We start from the raw sequence: 9127 nt of genomic DNA, 5'->3' as shown, positions 1-9127 counted from the left end.
GATAATAAAAGTATTAATAATAATTAATTTCATAAATTAATTATAGTAATTTTGTACAAATACCAATATCATAGCAAGAAAATTTAAAGGAAAAAAAAAAACATTTTAGCTATAAATTGGTTTTATCAGCACTTGATTATATGATTCTAAGATCACTTTCTTGAAACTTGTACTTCTTGCCAACAAAAGACCCTGATAGATTGTTTTGGGTTCAGCTTGGAGGGCCAAAGAAGCAAACACATGCCAATAACTAGTAGCAACACAAAATGCAGAGCTGTCACGAATAACTGCTCCAAAGCTGGCCTTATTTCCACCTTTGAAACCCCCATCAACGTTCACCTTTACTAAGCCTTGACCAAGGGGCAACCAAACAACTAAAGAGGACTGAGGGGCTTCATTCAGTTGCTGAATTTGCCAGGTACTTTGCAACAGGAGCTCGAGAGCAATGGACTCGACATCGACTGGGAGAACTCCCTCACCTACCTATAGATATTGTTCACCAACACAATAGGATCAGCAGTTCCTTAAAAAATATAAAGGTTTTAGCTTTCCAAATAGTCCAAATAATTTGGGCTGTGTGAGAAAGCAATTCAGACTTTCTTTCTTTTAGAACATAGTAATTTGAGACCCAATCAAAGAACCAGTCAACAAGCTTGATGTAAAACTGATTTAGGAGCCTTGTTACAAAGAGGGCATAGGTTTGACCTACCCAATTATCTTTTGAACAACAAATCATTTACCTCATGGCAACACCTCCATAAGAAATTTTTGATTTTTTGTTCAGTGGGCAAAGACCAAATTAATTTCCACTTGGATTTTTGAATGGATATGGGAGTCCCTTCTTCTAGATTTTGATTGTTGGCAAGAAAGTTAGTAGAGCGAACTGTTCACTAACCATTTGGGTTCAAAGTCCAGTAGAGCCTATCTTCCCAATCCCCATTGACAAAGGGGATTTGGGTGATTATGTTACTACATCACTGAAAGAGTTGGAAATTAGGTTTTCTTTCCACCTTCTTTGTCAATTAATCCACTCACCAATTTAGGTTCAGAAGGGCCTGGCATCGGCCCCATTGGTTTAAAACCTTCTAGAGTTGGGAGCCATGGGTTCTCCCAGATTGAAATATTAGATCCCTTATTGACATTCTAGCAAACTCCTTTAAGTCAAATTTTCCTCTCCTCTATCCCCAAGATCCCTTAGCTTGGAATTAGAGGAATCACCAATCACCCCTCTCGTAGAGCTCACCACTACTGCTACAACATCTTTACATGAATGAAGGAGATAGTAGAGTTTCTCTATTTATAAGGGCAATGTTGACATTTTAAATTTTTTATAGACACTCTTGTCCTAGCGAAAATAAATAACTGTGGTTTTTTTTTTTTTGTAAAACATGAATAAATACTTAGTTGCCACTTATTGTATGGTCACACCACTTATTTAAATAAGTAATACCAAACAGCCACCTAATAAATCAACATAGATAAACCAGTTCAACCAATATAAATAACCCTGAATCTTAGGTTAGTTCAACTAGTTTTTTGAACACAAAATCCAGCTAATAAAATATTGGGAAAATTTCCATAGTATTTTATACTTTAGGTCAAGTGCCAATTTAGTACCTAAACTTTAAAATGCCATAATCTAATACCTAAACTTTCATTTTGCGACAATTTAGTACCCCACACTAATTCATCATCAGTTAGAAGAATAAGATGATATTAAATATTTTTGAAATACCAAAACTAACATTTACAAAAATATACGGACCACTGGTCAACTGTTGTATCAATAGCGGCGCCGACCACATTCCTTTCCTCTTCCTCTTCCTCGAATCCAACTTCTAGTTGTCTTCCTCTTCCTCACGTCCACCCCCTCCTGTGAGTCACCGGCCATTGCCAAGTAACCTATTCAACTACTGTATCAATGACGAGTCTTTAACCTGAGACTGAGGCTACGAGGATTGTGCTCATCCACTCGTCTATTTAATACAACTGCTGCTGTATCACCGGCCATCGCCATTGATACAAATGTTGTTCAACTGAGCACGAGGAGGTTAAAGATTAAGACTGAGCAGTTGTATCAATAGTTGTATCACTGGCCATCACTCAGTCTCTTTCACCTGAGACTGAGACTGTGAGTCTGTTCAACTGCTGTATCAATGGCGATCCAAGAGCTGCTCGGCTCGAGGGTCCTTTTGTTGCTGCTGATGATTTGCCGATTCTGTCGCCACCTACGGTGGCCACCACCAGCTCCACCTCACAGACCACCATTGCCACAACCTTAGGCGGTCCGAGAGTTGGTCCATTGTAATGGGAACAAAGGTACCTCCACTGCCATTCGGAGATCCACCTCCCAACTCTTGCCTAAGACGAATGAGTTGCTCCGGATGCTTCTCAATTCTATGCATCTCTGGTTCTCCACAACCTTGCAAGTTGTACCTCTGTTATTAGCAAATCATCAGCAAAACTCTGGTTCTCCCATCCGTCGGAGGTCCGAGAGCTGGTCCATTGTGTCTAGCAAGCTCTAGTTCTCCACAACCTTGCAAGCCATACCTCTTCCCAGAATATCTGTAACTCTCCTAAATCCAGCTCCTCCACCCTCTGTTTTCTAGCTTCTCTCTCTCTCTAGATTCATTGATGAAAGATGGTCTGGCGGTGCAGCTAAAAAACAAACACCCCCCAGGAGCTGTTCTTCATGCACTTGAGTTGGTCGCTGATGACGACAATGGTGGGGAGCTCAATGCCTTCTTTCATGACATTGAGGTGGCGCAGCTAGTCTACGGCGTCGAGGAGGGGTCGAATCCAGTCGTTGTAGGAGGAATAGAGAGGAATTGCATCTTCGGTAACCTCAGCGTCTTCTTCCTTGGCACTACCAAGGCCAATGCTGGCCATTGTGTCTTCCATAGAAGAAGTTGCAGAAGCCATGAGAGATAAGAGAGAGATGGTTTCTTTTCAAATTATAAGAGTTGCGTTGCGCAGAGTGAGAGACGAGAGATCAAAGGTGATGCCAGTTGAGATTGCTTGGGTTGCCAATTTAGCATTTTCACTGCCATGATGACTTCCAAGATTCATATTGTTCATTGCTAATTTGCCATTTTCGCCCAGACCATCAAAGGAGGTGGCAAGTTCACTCTCCTCTGCATCAGGTTTTATCGGTTTTCTTCGTCATCTTTCTCGGTATTTCATTCCCCATTTCCCATCTTCACCTTTTTCTCCTTCCTCTAGTCTGAACCTCGTCATCCATTCATCACTATTCATCGTCTCCTTCGATGAACAGTGACGACACTCGCCTCTCTCTCTCTTTCTCAATAATCCCCAGATTTCACACATTCAATGTTCCGGCGCAACACATGGTGAGGCTTCTCATCATGGTGGTCTTCTACATCTGCAACGACGGTGGTTCCGAAGGCAACATCCCCTCCAACGCCAGCAAGAAGAAGCCCAGTGGGCTCCTGTACAGGAAAGGCAAGTGGTTTTTTAGGCTGGTATGAGAAATCCACATATTCCGCAAAACCTCTCCGCGTTTTTGAGTTTTGACCTCTGAAGTTTCGAATATAATCATTAAAATCATTAATGTCATCCCAACTGAAATCTCAAATCTGGGCTCACATTAGATCAGACCATTAGGAAAGAATCTTACCTAATTCAACTCTCAAGGGTGGGACCCACTGCTTAGATTTGGACGGTCGGGATTTGGACCCAATCTCAGTAACTACAAGTGCGAACAGTAGTTACCACTTGCATAGGTCGAAATAGCTAATGGGATCATTTTTGTAATTTCAATAGAGAATTCATGCATTATTCGAAATAGTTTAAGGGTATTTAAGTCTCTTTGTCTAACTAATGGTGAGTTAACGTCGGGTACTAAATTGTCGCAAAAATGAAAGTTTGGATACTAAATTATCACGTTTTAAAGTTCGGGTACTAAATTGACACTCGGCCTAAAATACAGAGTACCTATCGAGAATTTTCCTTAAAATATTTAACTCGAAACGTACAAGCATGCAACTTGGCCTAGTTCCATTGCATTCTCACAATTTGGAGTTTGGGGCATCCAACCTTTTATCTACACCTAAATTAAAAAATGGTTCCCAAGAAAGACCATCCACCCTACTTGTGAAGTAAGAAACCTTTTTGTTCGCTACAACAAATAGGGACATTTAGGGGATGCTTGGTACCAGTGCATTTCACGACCATTCCATTTCATAAGTGGATCCCAATTCATAGGAGATTCGTTTCATTGTTTTTTTTTTTTTCTTTTGAGAAACATAAAAAATAGGGTTGCAGGTTAACTAGATGTTTAAAGTGATTAGGCTTAATATTATAATATATTTATAATGACAATTGTGTGACATCTAAAAAAGTAGTTAGCTTTTTCAACTTTCAATGGGTAATTTAGGATCCTAGGCGATTTAAGAAACAAAATTTTGGCATTTCAAGAAATCCCTCCTTTCCTGAACCCCAAAGCTAATTATTACAAACATGTTATAGCTACCAAATACCATTTTTTTACCGATTCCATTTATTTGTCGATGTGGCACACATGACACATCAGCAGAACGGGACAGTCGTGAAACACACCGGTCCCAAACGTTCCCTAATGAGTGAATGAAACCATTGGGTCATGTGACTAGTGTCAACACTTACGCAATAAAAGCCTATACTACAAAGGCCCAATTTGTCCGCATTTAGCAGGGGTAAGTTGGTCAGCAAACAAATTGACCACGATACCTATTGATGAGGGGTGATTTGACCCGACCTACTCATGTACGAACACGTGAAAGCGACCTGATGATTAGACCTTGACTCGACACTTTCTACCATATCAGCAGGTGAGGTCACCTCGGGTACCTCAGCTAGGACCGAGGTCCAAGCAGCTCATGATGGCCCGACCTACCGATGTGACACATAGCTATCTTCTAGAAGCGGGCCAGCTGTCTCCGAGCTCTTCGGGATCACGTCGCACAACTGTGGGTCTTATCCTTATCCCGCCCAGATCATACAGACTCGATAAGCCTTTTGTCTTGCACGAAGTCCTCCTTTTGGTGCAGAATAGACTCCTAATAGTGCATGCCGAAGATCTTAGAGGTGTTTCGTGAGACCCACTACAGCTCTTCTATTTAAGGGCACCAACCTCAACGACATAAGGTATGTGCGATTTACTACTTACTAGCACTCTTGTATTCGAGATTACTAGCTCGCACACCCAAGTACTGACTTAAGCATCAAAGTGCCCATGCTGGGTAAACTACCTCGGGTCCTCTAAGCTTCCTTCTCTTGCAGTTCAACTGTCCAACTGAGCAATCGACGTTTGCGCTACCATCTAGCTAGGAGCAACTTGATCACGCACAATCAATTGGCATCGTCTGTCTATGAGAAACACAACAAAAAGTTAAGTTCTCACTTCTAGCATTTACTTTCTTACAAATTCTATTAATGGCTTCCTCTAGCACTAGCAAGAGCATTGAGATGACTATCACCGGGGGGCAGGACCAACCTGCATTCAATTTAGAGATCCCCTCTGTGACCATCGGTCAATTCACCATCCCCCTTACTCTACCAGGGGTATCTGCAGTCCAGAACCCGGTATTCCTTACTCAGCAAGTAAGCGCACCTTTGCCTCATGTGAAAGTCGTTGTCCCAATCACAAAGTCTTATGTGGTTCTTGGGGTCGGAACACAACAGTTCTTGGGGTCACAACTCAGCAAGTAATGCAACTACAGATGCAGCAGATCCAACAATTTCAGTACCAGTAGTATCAACATTACCAGCAGCACTTTCCTCCTCTCCACCAAAACTAACAGAACCTGAACCAACAGCCTGGACGTCGACCACCTCCCCGGGGATCGATGCCCTCTCGGGTCCCAACTCCTCCTCGGGGCCCGACTCCACCTCGGGAGCCAGCATTAGGTCAATGCTCGTCACCACCACGGCAGGTAGTTGACCAAGAAACCAGCCACAACGCACCCACCAAAGCGATCAATAGCAACGATCGTGCAACGAGCATCGTGAGGATCAAATCAACAATCAGCAGCTCGGGGTAAGAGGCGAGAACCCAGCTCAGGACCCCTCTATTCCCCATGGTAGCCAGAACCTGGCCTTTGTTCGGGACAATATAAAAAATAAGCCCCCTCCTTCTCCTCCTCCTTGTGGCAACGTTCGAGATCAAGAAAGCTCTAGGGTCGAGATTTAGGCCAGCATAGAAGTAAACAACACCAATGAGGTAGCGAAGAAGCGATGTCGACAACATGCACGTCGTACCTCAGGTAAGACCAGCGCCATCCCAATGACACCAGAAACAAGGGAAGAAGTGAGCTTGGTAGCAGCACAGCCGGCTCCCATCTCTCTAAGTCGACCTTCCCCTAGCCTTGGAGATTATCTCGGCCCCAAGGCTGAGGAACTTTAAGACGCCTGCCCTGGAGACCTATGATGCAAACTCCAACCCGAATGATCATGTGGGTAGTTTCCAGTCCTTAATGCTACTTGTCGGGGTGAATGAAGCAAGCCTCTGCATGGCCTTATCCACGACCTTCAGAGGCATAGCTAGATCGTGGTAAAGGAATCTACCTCTGGAATCGATCAAAAGCTAGAAGCAGTTCATAGACCTGTTCACCACCCACTTCGTCACAAGTAAGAAGTGCCCGAAGTCTCTGATGATCCTTCTAAACGTGGTCCAGCGGGAGAACAATTCCCTAAGAGATTACTTCAAGAGGTTCAACTCGGAGAGGCTACAGGTACCTAACCTCGACTGTGCCGTGTAACTCACTATGGCCCAAAAGGGAGTTCGCCAACTAGATTTTTGTTGGCATCTCGAGTTGAACCCTCCTAAGACCATGGAGGTGTTCCTCGATGAGGTTGACAAATTTATCAAGGTGGAAGAGGCTCTCGGGTCCTGGTTAGAGCTACACTAGGCTGGGAAGAGGAAGAAAGCAGAAGCAACAAGCATCAACGATGAAAGAGCAAGTCACCAAAGCGAAGTAGATCACCATGCAGCAGGTGAAGTAAGTCTCCAAGAAAGAGCAGGTCACCACCTCAGGGTGCTAGGTTAGGTCGGCAATTTAGAACTAGACAGACCAAGCAGAAACAAGGTATCGACACTGAGAGCATACCATCATGACGTAATCCACCGCCCTAGCACCCACTTGAGCATGAGGCAGCTCGGAATACTTAATGACCTCCTCAGGAAAGGTCACCTCCTTACTCTTTATGAGGTTGGTCCTGGCGTTCATGATGCTTTTGACCATCTCAGGGCCCTCACTAGAAGAACTGACCTTGGGATGGACGGTTTGAGGCTTGGGCGATGGAACTACCTCAAGTCGGTGAGGCGAAGACTCCTCTTGGTCCTCCTCGACCAAGTTGATGACTGTAGGGTCCTCGGTCTGAACAGGGGCATCTGACTTGGTTGAAGGTGCTTGGGAAGAGTCACCTTGGAATGTCTTTCTCTTCCTCCTCTTCTTCATGCTAACGAAGAGGTTAGTCATCGGGATGCTTACCATAATGCCTATGGAAAGCAAGTACCAGGTTAGCCGAAGTAACACAAGAAAAGATAGCGTGGGAAAGTAAAGTGTGTGTGTATACCCCGGTGACGACCTACTCAGAGGACTCAGCCCGGCCTTGACAAGCTTTTCCTCAGCCAAGTAGTCTCCCAATTCTTGACCGAGCTCAACTAAGTACCGCATCTTCTTCATCATCTTCCTACTCAAGCGGTCTCTGGGGTCACTGATGGCAGTTCTCCATTGAGTTGGGAAGGGCCATCCCCCTTCAACGATCACAATAAAATACCTAGTCTTCTAGGCTGGCACCTTAGAAGGGTACCCGTGGAGCAGCTTGTACTAGGTCGGTAAGCAATATAATAACTAAATTTGTCCACCCCTTTGGGACCGGCAGGATTCTTTTTGATTGAACAAAGCGAGGAGAAGGTATCAATATCTAGGGGGAGGTTGCGATCATGAAACAAGGAGATGGTGCCTACCACGGTACGAACAGAGTTCGGATGAAGTTGGTTGATGGTGACACCAAAGAAGTTTAACACTTTAACAATAAAAGGGTGAAGCGGGAAATGGAGCCCGACAATCAACTTCTCCTCGAAGATAGAAATTCCATCATCATCGTGTTCCAAGGGAAGACTCTCTAAAGGTAGACTATAACCAAAGTGATCGGCGAACTTATAATGGGTAGCCAGCGCCTCAATCCTCTCGGGTGTTAGGATAGAAGGACCAAAGCAATCTGGCCCCCGAGAAGGACGAGCACGACGAGAAGATGAAGCCTTTTTACTAAATGCTTTTCGCTCCTGAACCGAGGTCTCCACCTCGTTCGGACCGGACTCTAAGCTGTGCATCGATGTGACCATCTCGGGCATGCCAGACTCTGTCTTGAACCGAGGTGCCCTCCTCGGCCCTATTGGACTCACTAGTCATATCGATCAAGCTACCTGTACTACTAGGCATGCTAAAAACAAACAAGCGAACTCAAACAGGAAGCAAAGGCAAGGAAAGACAACTTACCTAAGAAAGAAGAAAGGAGACGACCTCGGGGACAAGACAAAGAGGACCAACCTAGAAGCTAGCGTGTGACCTCTAGAACGCGGAAATTCGAAATAAGATAAGGAGAAATGGAACCCCAAGGCCCCTATTTATAGCCACTCTAGTCGGTCATGGATGGCTAATATCAGTTTGATTTGAGGACTCCTATAAAAATTGGGACCTTTGAGGTCGAAATCGGTTGAGCGTGCGTTTTGATGTTCATGGAGTTTTTAATCCGAGTGACATCCGTGCATCCCTGGTACGTGATCTGGTTTTACGGTTGAGCCAGTTGGGTCATCACGGTCTGACCTTTGGACCGGACCTCGATCGAGACGGAGACCAGGCCAGATCTACCTAAGCTCGTCACGAACTCCCCACACCAGGTCAGGACCCCTAGCACGGGGAGTGGGGGGCAAATGATGAGGGGTGATTTGGCTCGACCTACTCATGTATGGACATGTGGAAGCGACTTGATGATTGGACCTTGACTCGACACTTTCTGCCACCTCGACAGGCCAGTCACCTTGGGTACCTCAAGCACCTCGGCCAAGACCGAGGTCCGAGCAGCTCGTGATGGCCCAACCTGTCGATGTGACACGTAGACATCT

At 44.8% G+C, this 9127-nt stretch overlaps 1 long non-coding RNA gene across 2 annotated transcripts in view; it reads left to right on the top strand.

The window, feature by feature from the left end:
• LOC148804479 (uncharacterized) overlaps nucleotides 1–9127 on the top strand; it is a 35908-nt gene that overhangs the window by 21837 nt on the left and 4944 nt on the right. The window lies entirely within an intron of this gene.

Source organism: Nelumbo nucifera, chromosome 1, assembly GCF_055504915.1.
Source record: "Nelumbo nucifera cultivar China Antique chromosome 1, China Antique-T2T, whole genome shotgun sequence".
Taxonomy (NCBI): domain Eukaryota; kingdom Viridiplantae; phylum Streptophyta; class Magnoliopsida; order Proteales; family Nelumbonaceae; genus Nelumbo; species Nelumbo nucifera.
This window is presented reverse-complemented; position numbering and strand designations above follow the sequence as displayed.